The sequence below is a fragment of the Artibeus jamaicensis genome, unplaced genomic scaffold, assembly GCF_021234435.1.
Source record: "Artibeus jamaicensis isolate MK-2021 breed Jamaican fruit bat unplaced genomic scaffold, CSHL_Jam_final contig_233, whole genome shotgun sequence".
NCBI classification, from domain to species: Eukaryota; Metazoa; Chordata; class Mammalia; order Chiroptera; family Phyllostomidae; genus Artibeus; species Artibeus jamaicensis.
The window spans coordinates 2629726-2644672 of NW_026521486.1; the positions used below are offsets into that span (position 1 = coordinate 2629726).

Here is a 14947-nt window from a genome sequence, read left to right on the forward strand (position 1 = left end):
CACAACTGCTTGGAAACCGTCGCCAGGAGAGGCGTCCCAGCCTCACGCATGCGCGCGCGGGCCTCAGCCGGGGAGACGGCGTCTGCTGCTGGAGTTTTTGCTCGTTGGTCACGTGTTGGACGCCGTGTTTGTTTGAGGCGTTGGCGCGGACCTGGCTTTGGGGCTGTGAGACCCGTGTGTGCTCCGCGAAGCGCTCGGAAGAGCGCAGTCGGGCGGTGAGTCCGCGGCTCGTGGTTTCCGTGTGCGGCGCTGCAGGGCTGCGGAGAAACACGCCGTAGTCCCGGAAATGTGAGTGACTTTGGGAGAGCGTCACGTGGGGAGCTGGCGCCGCCACCTGGACCCTGAGAGCTGCCTCGTGGCCCTGCCACGTGGTCACCTGCGACGTGCCAGGCTGTGGAGCCAGGAGGGTGGCCTTGGTGGAGGAGGAATGGACCCTTTGCCCAAGAGCTTGTGTTGGTTTGTTTCCCGTGGTGGGTGAATTGAGGTGAAGAAATGCTCAACTAGCGCAACTAGTCAAACTCAACAGAGGTGAAGTCTGCAAAGCGCGTTTCGAAACTGGCGTGGGCACACCCGTCCAGCGTCAGGGTTCATGTGCTTGTGTTTTTGTTCTGTTTTGCAGTGTAGCGTTTCACGCCGTAGGTTAAGCTGTACACGGCAATTGGGCTTTGCCCAGTGCTCGACTAACGGTGAAGGCTCTGAACTGTGAGACATTACCATTTGGCGAAGAGGCGTCTGTGGATGTCCTTGAAAATGCAAAGAAAGTTTTTGCAAATACGCGTGTGGAAAACCAGTTGGCGTCTAATTTCCAGGTGTTTATGAACCCTTTCCAAAATCCTGTCCATGGACCCATGTGTTAAGGACTCCTTATTTAGACACTGGATTGAATAAAGGGTAAAGCAAACAAAAAAAGTGGCCTTTGCTCAGGACTTACAAGAAAAAGTCACACGTATTCCCTGCCATTATGATTATTTTCCCTAAGACCAGAAATCCAGAAAAAAGATGTTGCCAGGTGTTTGCTCCTTCTCTGAGGTAGAAGTGAGAAGCCAGGGAGCTGTGTCAGGTGTTTATCCTGCACACTGTTCACGGGTTGGATGGAATAATGCGAACCATGTGTACAACTAGTTGAGAGAACATTAACTGACGGTGTATTGCAGAAAGAGATCCTTATGGCATGCACTTCAATGTCTTTTTGTTGTTTAAATGTTGTATTGATTTGAGAGAGAGGGTAAAAAGAAACATTGATTTATTCCACTTATTTGTGCACTCATTGTTTGATTCTTGCCCTGACCCGGGTTGAACCCGCAGCCTCAGCGTATCAGGGCAGTCCTCCAACCAACTGAGCTGCCCAGCCAAGGTCAGTACCTGTGTTTTCATCAGTACGAACAGAACTTAAAATACAGACCCTTTGGGATGATACACAGCTTGCCAAAGCCATCCAGTGGGTGAGTAGCAGAGCTGGGGCCTGAGCCCAGCGTGGCCCCATTCCACGTGCCCTTTCAACACCAAATGCCTGCTTGGGGGGGGACTCCACTGATTTTTGCTGGAGAGCCACAGTTGTCCCTTGGTGTCGCCTTGGTGTCGCCGTCAGCTTCCCCATACTCCATAGTGACTACTCTAAGTCCTAACCACTTAACCCTCTCCAGCCCCCTTTCTTCCTCCCAGCCCACGCCTCGTCTCTTGCTTCACTCCCCTCGGTATGGTAGGCACTCCACTAGTTACCAGTGGACAAATTCTTCTTTTTCTGAGTTCCCGTCTGACTAACAGCTTCTGAATCTTTTCATTTGGATCTGTCTCTGAGGCTTATTCATCTCAAACTGTTCTCTAGTGTCTTAGAAACTGGTAATTTTTGCTTGAACATCAAAGTATAATTCTCAGTCAACTTGCTATTAAGACTTTGGACAAAAAGGGGCCATGCAGTAAACCTGACAAGCCCAGGGGAGGTCTGCACGGCGGGCCCTAGAAACTCAGAGACTGAGACAACCACACGGGGTGGTCTGAGTGTAAAATTCCTGACTAAAAGGTCTTGGTGGGTAGTCACGGCCTAGGCCTGCAGCTTCCTTGACAAAGGTCAACCTTTACCATCAGTCAGCCTATGTGTTGGCTTTTTGCATTTAAGATAACACATCCTTGGAAAGTCAAAGTAACCCCCTTTCCCGGACTCCTCAGGGCAGTGCACCCCCCCCCCCCCCCCCGCCAGACAGGGGACCACAGAGCCCCTCGGTGCTCTCTTGTTGCCCACACACCATCTCTGTGTGCTGTGATGTTAAATATGAACTCTCCTGTACCCACCAAGAAAGAAGTGTCTTTCCTGGAGACTTAGCTTCCTGGCAGTCGTCCTCAGTTTGGCTCACATAAACTCAGAAATTGTCTGCAGGTCTGCATGTTTCTTAGATCAAAATATCTAGGATGGTGCCTATATGGGACGCAGCTTAAGCAGGGATAGACTTCCCTATGTCCCCATTTCTTCCATTGAAATGTGGCTTCTTAAAATCACCAAAGTTGAGTAAGGATCACAACTTTTATTCTTGTAGTAATACAACATTTATCTCACAAGGCTAAGGAAAATAGCACATAATTACTTCTTAATTATATATGTTGTAACATAAGTTAATTGACGTCTTAATGATGCAAATAAAAAAGACTTCTGGCCCTGGCTGGTGTGGCTCAGTGGATTGAGCACGGGCCTGTGAAGCGAGGGGTCAACGGTTCGGTTCCCGGTCGGGTCATGTGCCTGGGTTGTAGGCCGGGTCCCCAGTGGCGGACGCTTGGGAGGCGGCCACACACCCATGTTTCTCTCCTCGCTCTTTCTCCTTCCCTTCCCCTCTCTCTAAAAATAAATCAATAAAATAAAAATAAAATAGAGTAAAAAGACTTGTGTATACAATAGCATTTTAGCTGACTTGCACATTGCATGGTGGATTTCAGCACTTACTAAATGACAACTTTAGGCTGGCGTAACTGAGGAGAACAGGCAGTTTGCATGCAGACCGACCCCTCCTGCTGTTGGATCTGGTTGCTTCTGTTTAGTGAGTCTCTCTGTCCCTCATTTTATGAAAGAGTCCTCTAAAGGTATTAGTGTTTTTCCCCCCGATATCTGCCTTCAAAAATCTGTTTCAATTTGTTCAACCCCTGAGGATTTTTATGGTTGCCAGGCTGGTCATTTTCATCTGTATGATCATAAATAAGTGTCCAGACATGTTGGATTACCTACATTACCTAATTCAAAACGAGGTCGCGGCGATGCGGACTTGGACTCCTTTCTGCCGCTGCAGTCATGACCTCATGTCAGCTTTGCCACTGTGATCAAGCCACAAATGTCTCAGATAATTCATGCCCGGGTTGCCCTGGTAAAGAAAGTTGCAAGGTAACATTTGTTGAATTCCAGCTGCGCCCTGGCCTTTGTTTCAGCTATGCTTGAGTCTTGCCCTTGGAATCATTCTCTTGAACTTACAGAAGAGACTCAGCGACAGGAAGCCTCCAGGACCAGCCCGTGCCCCCACCTGAAGGAGTGAGACGGAGGCGCTCTACCGCCAGCCTAGCAGTGGGGCTGTGGGCGTTCCCAGCTCATGGAAGTTGGCACTCTTTTGTGTCTGGAGTGACCTCTTTGAATCAAAAATGGACTTTGCTTTTTTATTTTGGGTCATTTGTTGACCAATATCTGGGCTCTGTTTTCAAGTACCTTTTACCTAAAGAAAAGGGAACAGCAAGGGCAGGTGGGCGGAGAGTGTGCAGTGCTGAGAGGAACTGCTTTTCTCTTCCTGTACTTCCGTTCTCGTGAATCTCGCTTTGCATACAGTGGAACCTCTGCTCTCAAATGTAATTTGTTCCAGAAGGCTGTTTGAGGAGCATTTTGTTCGAAAACAGACTCGTGTAGGTGACTGACCATACAGGCATCTGCGTGAAAGGGTTGTTGGGGTGAGGGCCGAAGTTCTGTTCGACATCTGAGTTGTTGTTTCCGTGAACAACCTGGCTGAGAACAGAACTGTTCGAGATGGAAGGCGTTCCAGAACCGAGGCTCTGTACCGATAGGATGGCCTCCACAGTCAGAAGACAAGTACCAAAGCAGAGTGAGGAAGGAACTCAAGAGTTTGCCAGATTCCTGTTCCCCGGACCTGCCCAAGTCCAGCGCATGGCCAGAGGGCCACAGGCCCTCCCCGTGAGTCCGGTCTCCTCCCCGGAGTCTTCTGGCGGAAGCTTGAGCCTGGCAGAAGGTCCTCGGGCTCTAGCGGTTGGGGAGGAAAAGGTTATGCGAACTGCGAGCGGGGAGAGGAGTGAGTGAAGTAGCACAATGCCGCGGCTGAGAACGTGAGCGTTTGGGTTAACCGCCTTGCATTCGATTCTGGACCATGCTGCGTAAGAGATGAGTGGCCTTGGGCAAGCCGCTTGAGCTCCGTTCCGTCATCTGTCACCTCTTCTGGGGTTGGGAGGGTGACATGAGGACATTCATGTGACATGCACAGTAAGGGCTCAGTCAGTGGACCGTTATTGTTCAGCCAATAGCCCCTGTTTTTAAGTCCTATGGGGCTCCATCCCCCAACACTAGGAAAGGTTTTTAAGTTTTTTTTTTCCTAATGGGCTTCTTTTTTAAAAAGATGTTTTAAAAGCTTTATTTATGAAACAGTAATTCAGTTTCCCTTTACTAGTGAAAATGTCAGTGGTGCTCAGAGGTCTCTACCTGTGTGTCATAACTCACACAGTCACGCTGGGTTCTCATAACTCCAGCAGAAGGTGGAGAACTGGTGCTGCCTCCGGCGCAGTTGTACCGCGGGTCGGATTCATGGTTTCCAGCAGGCATTGTGAAGTGCTGCCCAGGGGCCACGGGTTCTCGCCTAGATCTCACTCCACCCTAGTACATTTGGCTTCATAACAAAAATTTAATTATTAAAGTGGGATTCAGTTGTGTTGAGACTTTGAGCAGTGTGTGACTTGGTTTGTCCTAGGGGTCCCAGTACATTGGCACCCAGGATATTTCACAACTTGTATTTTTCATCTTTCAGGCTTCAACAAAAGATTAAAACTAATGGAGAAGTTTTCTAGAGCCGTGATTTTTCATGCTTTGCAGTCACTAAAAGTAACAATATATAGTATGTTTTTTTAACTTTAAGATATTGAATTATATAAAGTAGTGTATTGGGATACCTTTTTTTCTGGGAACAAAATTAGCCGATAAGGATTAAATAATAAAAGAAAGCCATCAAGAGACTTTCTGGGTCAACGATGGCAGAGACGACCGCCAAAAATTCCGAGGAGAGAGAGGTCACCGAGAGAGGTGAGCAGGGAGGCGTCCACAGGCCTGGGGCTGAACGGCCCTCCAGGAGGAGCAGACTTCGTCCTTGGCGAGGACGTGCAGTGCTGCCGCAGCAGCGAGGAGTCGGGCGTGTGGGTCGTGGAGGAAAGCGGTGGCCAGAGCCGGATCTGCAGAGCCTGCAGGAGCTCCGCCCGGCTCCCCCTTCCACCGCCCTCCACGTCTAAAGCCGTTGGAAAGTGACCCCTTTCTCCTTGGCTGTTTGCACCTGTGAGTGCCCAAGGGTGTTGGAGGACTCCTGTGAGCCGCCGCTTTCTAGATCCTGTGGAGGGTAGTGGCTGGTCTTCCTTCGAGGGCTCCGAGGAGTAATGTTTTGGGAACTCAGCATTTGAGACGTGTCCTAAACCAGCCCGCAGTCCTCGTGCTGGTCCTGTTGCTGCTTCTCCCTGTTGACCGCCTCGCAGCTTCACCCTGTGACCCCAGTTCTGCCCCCCAGCACCCCTGCCACACACTTTTTCTGCAGGTTGTGACGTGAGTGGGCTTGTTTGGCAAGGAAGGGGAGGTAAGTGGGTTCCGGGCACACATTTAGCACTACCCAAACACCGTGGTGATGTGACTGCCATGTGGTCTTAGATTGAAAACATTTTGAAAAGGACGATGGGGATGGTTCACAGTGAGATAAGAGTCACCAGATTCATTTCCTGTCCAGGGTCTGGCCCTCAGCGTCTCAGGTCTGAACTGGTGTTACGTTACCCAGAGGTGACTTTGGTGACAGACTGATATGAATATGCCTCTTTCAGGACCACAGTAGGCTGAACAGCAGTTCCCGAAAGACAAGTCCACGTCCTAATCTGTGGCATTTGTGAATGTGACCTTATTTGGAAAAAGGCCCTTGAGACGAGATGACCCTGGATTGTGCGGATGGCCACTAAGCACAGCGACTGCCATCTTCATCAGAGGGGGCGGAGGACAGCGTGGGGAGACGCGGAGAGAATGGAGCTGCCGCCGCAAGGCCAGGAGGGTTCTCCCCTCGCCCTCGGAGGAAGCGCGGCCTTGCCGGAGTGTGGACTTCTGGCCTCCAGAACTGCAGGAGAATAGATTTCTCTTGTTCTGAGCTCTCCAGTTTGATGCGCCAGGTCCTTCAATAACATTTCATAACATCGATGAGAAGCTGTAGGAACTTAACTCTTGTGAATGTCCACTTGCCTGTGGTGAAGCTGGTTTCGTGACGTGTTGTCACTTAAGGTTACAGCACCTGTGGACGGCGTTAGGTGGGGACTTACTGCAGTTCGTCACATCACCCTCAGGAGGCCAGTACCGCCCCCGGATAAAGTTAACCTGGTTAGGGAAAGCCACGTGGCTTCATTGGGAAGATGAATTTAAGAAAGTAATTCAGAAGATGGTGTTGTTAGTAACAAAAACCAGGGAGTCTGGGTCTGAAGAGGGAAATTTTGTGTGTAAATTCATCCCTGTCCAGGTGAAGAGATGAGGGACCTGGGGGGCACCGCCATTCTGGTCACTGCAGAAGTGGTCTGCTCAGTGGGGTGGGTGTCCTGCATCGTTAGGCCACTTCCTGGTCCACGTCTGTTCCCTGGAGCTGTCCCTGCTTTGCTGCATGTCACCATTTACCAGCTAAGGCCCAATGGGAGCACTCTGCAGTTGGAGGGTCCCGAGACCCCGAAAGGCACAGGGGAGTCGGAGACAGTTTTGCTTGGGGAGGCCAGTCTGTGCTATTCGGGCCCCCACATGACTGGGTGAAGCCCACCCATGTTGTGGAGGACACTCTGCTTTCCTCAGAGTTGGCCATTTTAACATTGATCTCATCCAAAAGCACCCTGCGAGTGGACATCTAAGTTAACCGTCACAGAGTCAATCCCCTGGTCCCTCCCAGCACGTGGAGAATGTGGCCCAGACTGTTCCACCTGGCAGAGGGGGCAGTTGTCCACTGGTGCCACATTCCCCGGGCCAGGCTGTGTCCTGGGATGTTGGCTCCCACTTCCTGGTTGTGGATGTCTGAATCCTGCAGAGTCCTGCAGGTGTCCCACACTGCAGCGTCAGCGTGACCCCGGGGCAGACGCCGGAGACACGGCAGCAGGGCCTCGGCTGTGCCTGCCGAGGGGTGGGGTGGCCGCAGCGGGCTGGGGTCAGGGTGGGAGGGGCCGCCGTGAGGCAGGGCAGAGGCCTTGGTCTGAGTACTTTGCTTTTCCTCAGTGAGCTCCATAACTCTTCATGTCTGCCAGAGAATTTGAGAGTGACTGTCTTCTCCGTGCATGGTGGGAAAAGTCACTTAGTGTTTGTTACTCCAGGCATCACTGGTGTCTTCTTGACGTCCTGATGAGCTTTCTGCCCGTCTCTGTCACTGTCTGCTTTTCCGTCCTGCACTGTCCAGCAGCTACCGGGAAGCCTTTGAGGAGAAGGATTGGCTTTTCTTTTTGACTCTACAAATATTTTATCACCGGAGGGTCCGTTCCCACCATGCACTTAAAACTCGATGAACATGCCCTGCCCCAATCCCTTAACCCCATTGGCTCCATCTCCTAATGTGAGCGAAAGGTCCCCTGATCGGGGGCTTGTTGCTGGGCTGAATGGCTTGGTGGGTGTGAAGGCCTTTGTTGACCATTTGGCAAAGTGCAGAGAGGTGCGGGCAGTGATCACTGCTGCAGCGGAAGCTGCTGGTTGGCCACCCAACTCCTCTCTCCCCATCTTCCACTGGGGTGGACTCGCCATGGGCTCGGCAAGAGGCGGCCCCCCATCTCCACTGTTGCTGGTGGGGCCTTGTGGCCAGGTGCTGGCGTGTACGGCAGTGCAGTTGCCAGGCCGTCTCTGACAAGACGATCCCTGGCCTCGGACTGGTGCCCCTCTGTCTGGCTCACAAGCTGGAAGGTGACTGCGCTTGCCACCCACCTTTGACCCTGGGAGAGAGGGAGTGCCCGAGGGGCCAGTGCAGCAGCACAATGGACAGGGCCCTGGACACCGTCCTGGACCTTGGGGCTGCTCCGTGGCAGGGAAAGAGACCTTTCTGTAAAGCCGCTGCGTTTCACTCTGTTTCAGGAACCTGGACTTTGTCCCCTCATTGCGAGTACAGTGTCAGGATGAGCTTCATCCAACCCGTCCTCTCCCTCTGACACTTGTGCTGGACGAGAGCCACTTGGCCTTACCCCTCCCACAGGAGGACGCTGGGTTGGCAGAGGCAGGGGACACGGAGGTCCGTTACACCAGATATGTGAGGGACACGGCTTGCTTTGCTTGCATTTATATAGAATAACTCCAGATAAAAACACTAAGCTCATGTCAGATCATCTGCTTTGTGAAACGGTGGGCAGAAGGGTGGAGCTGATACAATGGAATCCCTGCTCTCCTTACCATGGCCCTGCCCAGGCCTTTCTGAGGCAAAGCACCTGCGAGTCGGAGCCCAGGGCATCTTCCCGGAGTGGAAGGAGCCCAGTGTGCCCACAAAAGTCAGAGCTAAGCTCAAGTTCCAAGGTTGTTACTTAGCAGTGAAATCACGCAATCTTCCTGAGTCCCTTGTTTCTATTTTTCCTGGTACCGAGGACTCCGCTGTCTGCCTCCAACAGTTGCTGGGAGATCACAGATCACTGAGTGAAAGGGCCCAACGCGTCCTGGGCATTTCCTACGCTCCACAAATACCAGCCCTGTTCTTCCCTCCTCTTTGCTCAGAAAAGTTGGGGAGAAGCCTTTATTTTAAAAGTTTGCTTGAATTACTTTATATTTCACTTTCTCAGAAAACACTTGATAGTCCTAAAATGTATAAATTTATAAAATAAAGCTTTCACACTCCTTGAGGGCGCACTGTTTTCTTCTGCTTCTGAGATGTGTGTGTGTGGGTAGATTAGATCACCGTGGAAGAGAAGGCACTGAAAGGCAGCTGGCCTCAGAATCTGAAAGCAGGGCTGACATTGAAGGAGAGGAGGGGCCAAAATGCAAGGCTGGGGCAGTTCTTCCTCAGGGCCAGGCACCCGAGGGCCAGCTGGGAAAAGCCACGGTCAATTTGGAGTGAGACTGCAGAAGCTTGGACGGCTGGGAAGGTCTGCTGAGATGGGGGCCTTAAAATCACACTGTAGCTTCCAGCCAAGATGGAGGTGTAGGCAGACACACTGTGCCTCCTGGCACAACCAGAAGAAGAACAACAACAAATGTAAAAACAAAGAACAACCAGAACTGACAGAAAATCGAACTGTGTGGAAGTCCGACAACCAAGGAGTTGAAGAAACACTCACCCAGATGGTGGGAGGGGCGGAGACGGGCAGCGGGCAGAGAGGACTCGTGGCAAAGCGGCGGCTGTTGGAGCAGGGCGGGCGAGGCGGTGGCTGGTGGACCCAAGTCGGCAGATTGCACACTGGGCCGTTGCACAATCACGTGCAGATAGACCAGGAGGGACAACTGGGGTGTGAGACCAGAGTTCCAACGCGGGGAAATAAAGCCTCAAACTTCTGGTTGAAGACACCTGTAGGGGTTGAGGCAGCAGCGGGAGAAACTCCCAGCCTCACAGTTCATTGGAGAGACCCACAGGGTCCTAGAACGCACACAAGCCCACCCACCCAAGAATCAGCACAGGAGGGCCCACTTTGCTCCAGGGTCGCGGAGGAAGTGACTGAAAACTCAGAGAGCCAAGCAAGCGGAACTGTTCCCTCTCTGGGCCCTCCCCCACATATAGTGTCACAACATACAGGGACATGGTTGCCCTGTCCTGAACACCTAAGGCTCCACCTTTTACTACATAACAGGTGCACCCAGACCAAAAAAAAATGGCCTAAATGAAAAAACAGGTCAACACTCTAGAAAAAATACCACTAAGCGATGAAGAGATAGCCAGTCAATCAGATACACAGTTCAAAACACTGGTAATCGAGATGCTCACAGAAATGGTTGAATATGGTTGCAAGTTAGATGAAAAAATGAAGGCTATGCTAAGTGAAATAAAGGAAAATGTACAGGGGAACCAGCAGTAATGGGAATGAAACCGGGACTCAAATCAACGGTGTGGGCCAGAAAGAAGAAAGAAGCATTCAACAAGAACAGAATGAAGAAACAATTCAAAAAAAGGAAGAGAGGCTTAGAAACCTCTGGGACAACTTTAAATACTCCAACATCCGAATCATAGGGGTCCCAGAAGGGGAAGAAGCAGAGCAAGAAATTGAAAACTTATTTGAAAAGATAATGAAGGAGAACTCCCCCAATCTGGAAGTAGACTTCCAGGAAGCTCAGAGAGTCCCAAAGAAGTTGGACCCAGGGAGGAACACACCAAGGCACATCATAATTACATTACCTAAAATTAAAGATAAGGACAGAATCTTAAAACCAGCAAGAGAAGAGGAGACAGTTACCTACAAAGAAGTGCCCATAAGATTGTCAGTTAATTTCTCAAAAGAAACCTTGCAGGCAAGAAGGGGCTGGAAAAAGTATTCCAAGTCATGAAAAGCAAGGACTTATATCCAAGATAACTATCCAGCAAAGCTATCATTTAGAATGGAAGGGCAGATAAAGTGCTTCTCAGATAAGGTCAAGTTAAAGGAGTTCATCATTACCAAGCCCTGAAATGTTAAAGGGACTTATCTAAGAAAAAAAAGATAAAAAATTTGAACAGTAAAATGACAACAAACTCACAGTTATTAACAACCAAACCTAAAATAAAAACAAAAAGCAAACAACTAGAACAGGAAAAGAATCAGAAGCAGAAATGGAGACCACATGGAGGGTTGTCAGTGGTGGAGTGGGGAGGGGGAAGAGGGGGGAAAAGGTACAGAGAGTAAGTAGCATAAATGGTAGATGGAAGATAGACAGGGGGAGGTTAAGAACAGTATAGGAGCCCTGGCTGGTGTAGCTCAGTGGATTGAATGCGGGCCTTCCAACCTGACAATCTCGGTTCGATTCCCAGTCAAGGCACATGCCTGGGTTGCAGGCCAGTTCCCAGCAGGGGACGCACAAAAGGCAACCATACATTGACGTTTCTCTCCCTCTCTCCTTCCCTTCCCCTCAAAAGATAAATTTAAAAAAAAAAAGTATAGGAAATGGAGAAGCCAAAGAACTTATATGTATGACCCATGGACATGAACTAAAGGGAGGAATGCAGGCAGGAGGGGGGCACAGGGTGGAGGGGAATAAAGGGGGGAAGTGGGACAACTGTAATAGCATAATCAATGAAACTTTTTAAATCACATTTTAAAGCCTGTCTGAAGCCATAAGGCAGGTCATTTCTAGAGCCAAGCAGGTTCCTGGGCCTCCCATGTGGGGTAAATACCTTGCGCTTCCCTCTCCTCTGCCACTTCCTCCCTGTCCGCCTCTTTCCAGCCTCACACGCACATACGCGTGTGCACTCAAAGCAAGGTTCCATCAATTCACTCATTAAATACAGATTGAATAAGTGTGTCAGGTTCTCACCACCTGAGAAATGGGAGCGAACGAAGACCAGAGTATGGCATCAGCTTTATTGGTAGTGCCCAGTCATCGGTGCCCAGTAGCCTTAGAGAGCAGGGTCACCAGGTGCCAATGAACTGGAGGGACCCACCTTCCCTCCCTGCCGTGGGCAGAGGGGCAGCCCCCTGAACAGGCTGCACTGATTGGTGTGCAGGGAGAGGCGTGGTCCGAGGGAGTGAGAATCAGCTCTGCCTGGTGATCCTCTGGCTCCTGCCCTCCGCCAGCTCCAGGGGTGGGCAGTGAGGGTGGGGCTGGGGGCCAGCAGTGCCCAGAAACAGGACTCACTAGTCACTGCGTCAACGCAGACCAAAGGCACAGCCCCTGGAGCACATGTGCGTGTGTAGGGCAGGCACGACGTGTCGCCCACACGCCCGGGTGCCATCCTTCCCCGGCAGTGCCCCACGCACATTGCTTTTCAGTGCAGTGAGCGGCGCCTGCTTCGTGGCCTCGGGAATGCTCTCGCCTGTGGAGAAGGACTGTCCGTTCATCCGGGCAGAGAGGCCCCTAGGCCCACACTCCCCTCATACACTCCTCTCTGCTACAGTCGCTGTCCAGCAAGCTTCTCCAAAAGGTGCAAATTTAGGAGAACTGGGTTTGGGGAGGAAGGCCTGAGCCCTAGGGGCACCTTCCCTAGGCTCCCTCCTGACTTGCTTCCCTGCCTCCCCTCGCCGCCCCCTGCATCCTCGGCTCCCACTGGAGGGCAGGGCTGCTTCCTCTTGTCTGCATAGTCCCCGCAGGAGGCAGGCCGGCAGCAGTCGAGGTCCGAGAGCCACTGCACAGGACGGCTTGCACGTGCCTTGCTCCCGCCACAGGGGCCACTGACTTGGGCGTCCTCCGCTCCTTGCCTCTTGCATTGCATTCCTCGAAGCCCAGGAATGGATTGCTCTATCTGGCCGAGTGCCTGGCACCTCATATTCAACAAGCATTCAGTTTATTTGAACCCACCTGTAACCTAGGTCCACTCATTTCATGTCCTTGGGCTTTCTTCCATCCCCTCCTCTGGCAAGTAAGGGGCCTTGAAATAGATGCTGTCTCCAAGGTACCTTTTAGCTCTAAAATCCTCCTATTCGACATGTGACTGGCACTATCCAATAGCTTCTGATCACCAGCTAGTCCTTCTGTGCTCCCTGTCCCTCAGCCCAAAGACAGCCATCAACACAGTCAAGGTTCGCAAAATGCACGTAGGCTTACAAGAAGCTGAAAAGAACCCTGGCTGGTGTGGCTCAGAGGATTAAGTGCCGGCCTATAAACCAAAGGATTACTGGTTCGATTCCCAGTCATGGCACATGCCTGGGTTGCGGGCCAGGTCCCCAGTAGTGGGGTATGAGAGGCAACCATACATTGATGTTTCATTCTCTCTCTTTCTCCTTCCCTTCCCCTCGTTCTAAAAATAAATAAATTAAATATATACTTTTAAAAAGCTGAAGAGATTTCTCCCATCCAAGATTGGAATCATGATCCTTAGCATCTGATGATTTGTTGTGCTGGAGGCCCCAGGACAATCTCAGGTTCCGAATTCACTGGGGCTCACAGGACGCAGAAAAGCTGTTACACTCGTGGTCACAGTTTATTACCATAGAGGGATACAGATTAAAATCATCAAAGGGAGTGGGGTAATGGGCTCAGAGGTGATGTCCAGGAGGGACCAGGTGGCAGCATCCAGCAGAGTCATGGGGACAGTACTTCAGTCCCCAGCACTGACGTCAAGACGGAAGCTGATGCATGTGATGATACTGAATTTGATTCGAGGGGTAGAATTGATGGAATTTGGGAATTGTTGAATTACAGGGGTCACGGGACAGGGAAGTCAAGGATGAACCCCAGTTTTCTGCTTAGGAGAGGGCTTTGTGGGAGGGGTCTGGGCCTGGGATGGATGGGGACTGAGTTCAGTTTGGAGTACAGGGTCTGAGGGGGCTGTCGTGCCTCCTCGTGCGTCCGAAGTTCAAAGGGAAGGCTTGAGCTAGGAGTTAGAGGTGTTCGTGAAGGAACGGAGGCTGCGGGTGTGGATGAAGGTGCCTAGCGGTGGAATTTGGGGGGAGGGCATGCTGTTGAGCGCACTGCCGCCGTTTTCATGCATCGCCAGAGGAGGGGGGGCCAGCCCAGGACGGTCAGCTCGGTGTGGGAAGCACACTGGGAGAAGCCGTCGGCTGTGTCAAGAAAGGGAGTGGCGGGGGCCTTGCATATGCTGAAGGGTAAGATGAAGATGATATAGGATCTCTTGGATCTAGCAAAACAGCTGGTCCTTGGTGCCTCTGGAGTAAGCCATTCTGAAGAGGGCAGGGCTGAGGAGGAGAACTTCTGCAGTGGATGCAGAAAGGAGGAGCCGAGAACTTGACGGAGGTTGGACTGAGACACTGCTCATAAAGGACAGGCTTCAGAATTCAGAGGACAGGGAAGTGACTCTGGGCTGAGCTGAGTGGGAAGGCTTCCCTCAGAAGTCACCGGTGGTCAGGCTGTCAGGGCTGCGACCAGGCCACTGGTCCCAGAGGACAGCAGGCTGACCTCCCTGAGTCCAGCAGCCAACTGGTGCGGCCACGGTGGGAATCGACGCATGGAATAGTTTATACTTCCACTCCCCGCACCAGGTCTTTCTGTTTCTTATCATTACTTGATGAATCTGTGTACTAATTAATAGCTATTACTTCCTACTCAGCAGCTTAACCTGCTGCTGGAAATTACAACCGAGCTAAAAATGAGTGATTGCCAAGATACACTAATTATGTCTCAAGGGAAGTGCCCAAGATGTTTAGACTATTTTCTCTCCTCCTTCATTGCCTTCCCCTAGTGAGCCGGTTTTCTCTAATCACTTTTGACGAAAGCAGGCTACGTTGTAATTCTGGCATCTTGGGCTTCGTAAGTATCGGAGAGCCCAGGGCAGGATTGGGTTCAGTTGGCGGAGTGCTTGGCCGTCTTTGAAATGAGAGACGCTGCAGCCTGGCCCATGCTTCTGTCCTGTGCGGAGAGGGGAGATGCCCACGGCACACTGGTGTGTGAGTGAAACAGGGCCGGTGGCCGGGCTCGGCCGAGCCTCCACCTCCTGGTTCAGGCATTGCTCTGCCAACTGCAAGGAGAGGGTGAGGCAGCGGAACTGGCCCGTGTCCTAGCAAAAACTGGGAGGGTGCCATCTTTGGGAGGTGGTGGCAGCCTCTGGGCCAGGACCTCACGTCATCCCCTGCGGGTGGCTAAGGCATTCCAAGTGGACGAGAAGGGGTAAAACACCCTGGGTGGAACCCGCTCGGCTCAGATGTTTCATACTTCTGTTTGACG

At 51.6% G+C, this 14947-nt stretch overlaps 1 long non-coding RNA gene across 1 annotated transcript; it reads left to right on the top strand.

Moving 5' to 3' along the window:
• Positions 1-297: 297 nt before the first annotated feature.
• LOC128626896 (uncharacterized) lies at positions 298-7401 on the top strand. The gene is made up of 3 exons (XR_008391005.1): positions 298-809; positions 1306-1442; positions 6046-7401. It is a non-coding gene; the product is annotated as an uncharacterized LOC128626896 (long non-coding RNA).
• The last annotated feature ends 7546 nt before the right edge of the window (positions 7402-14947 follow it).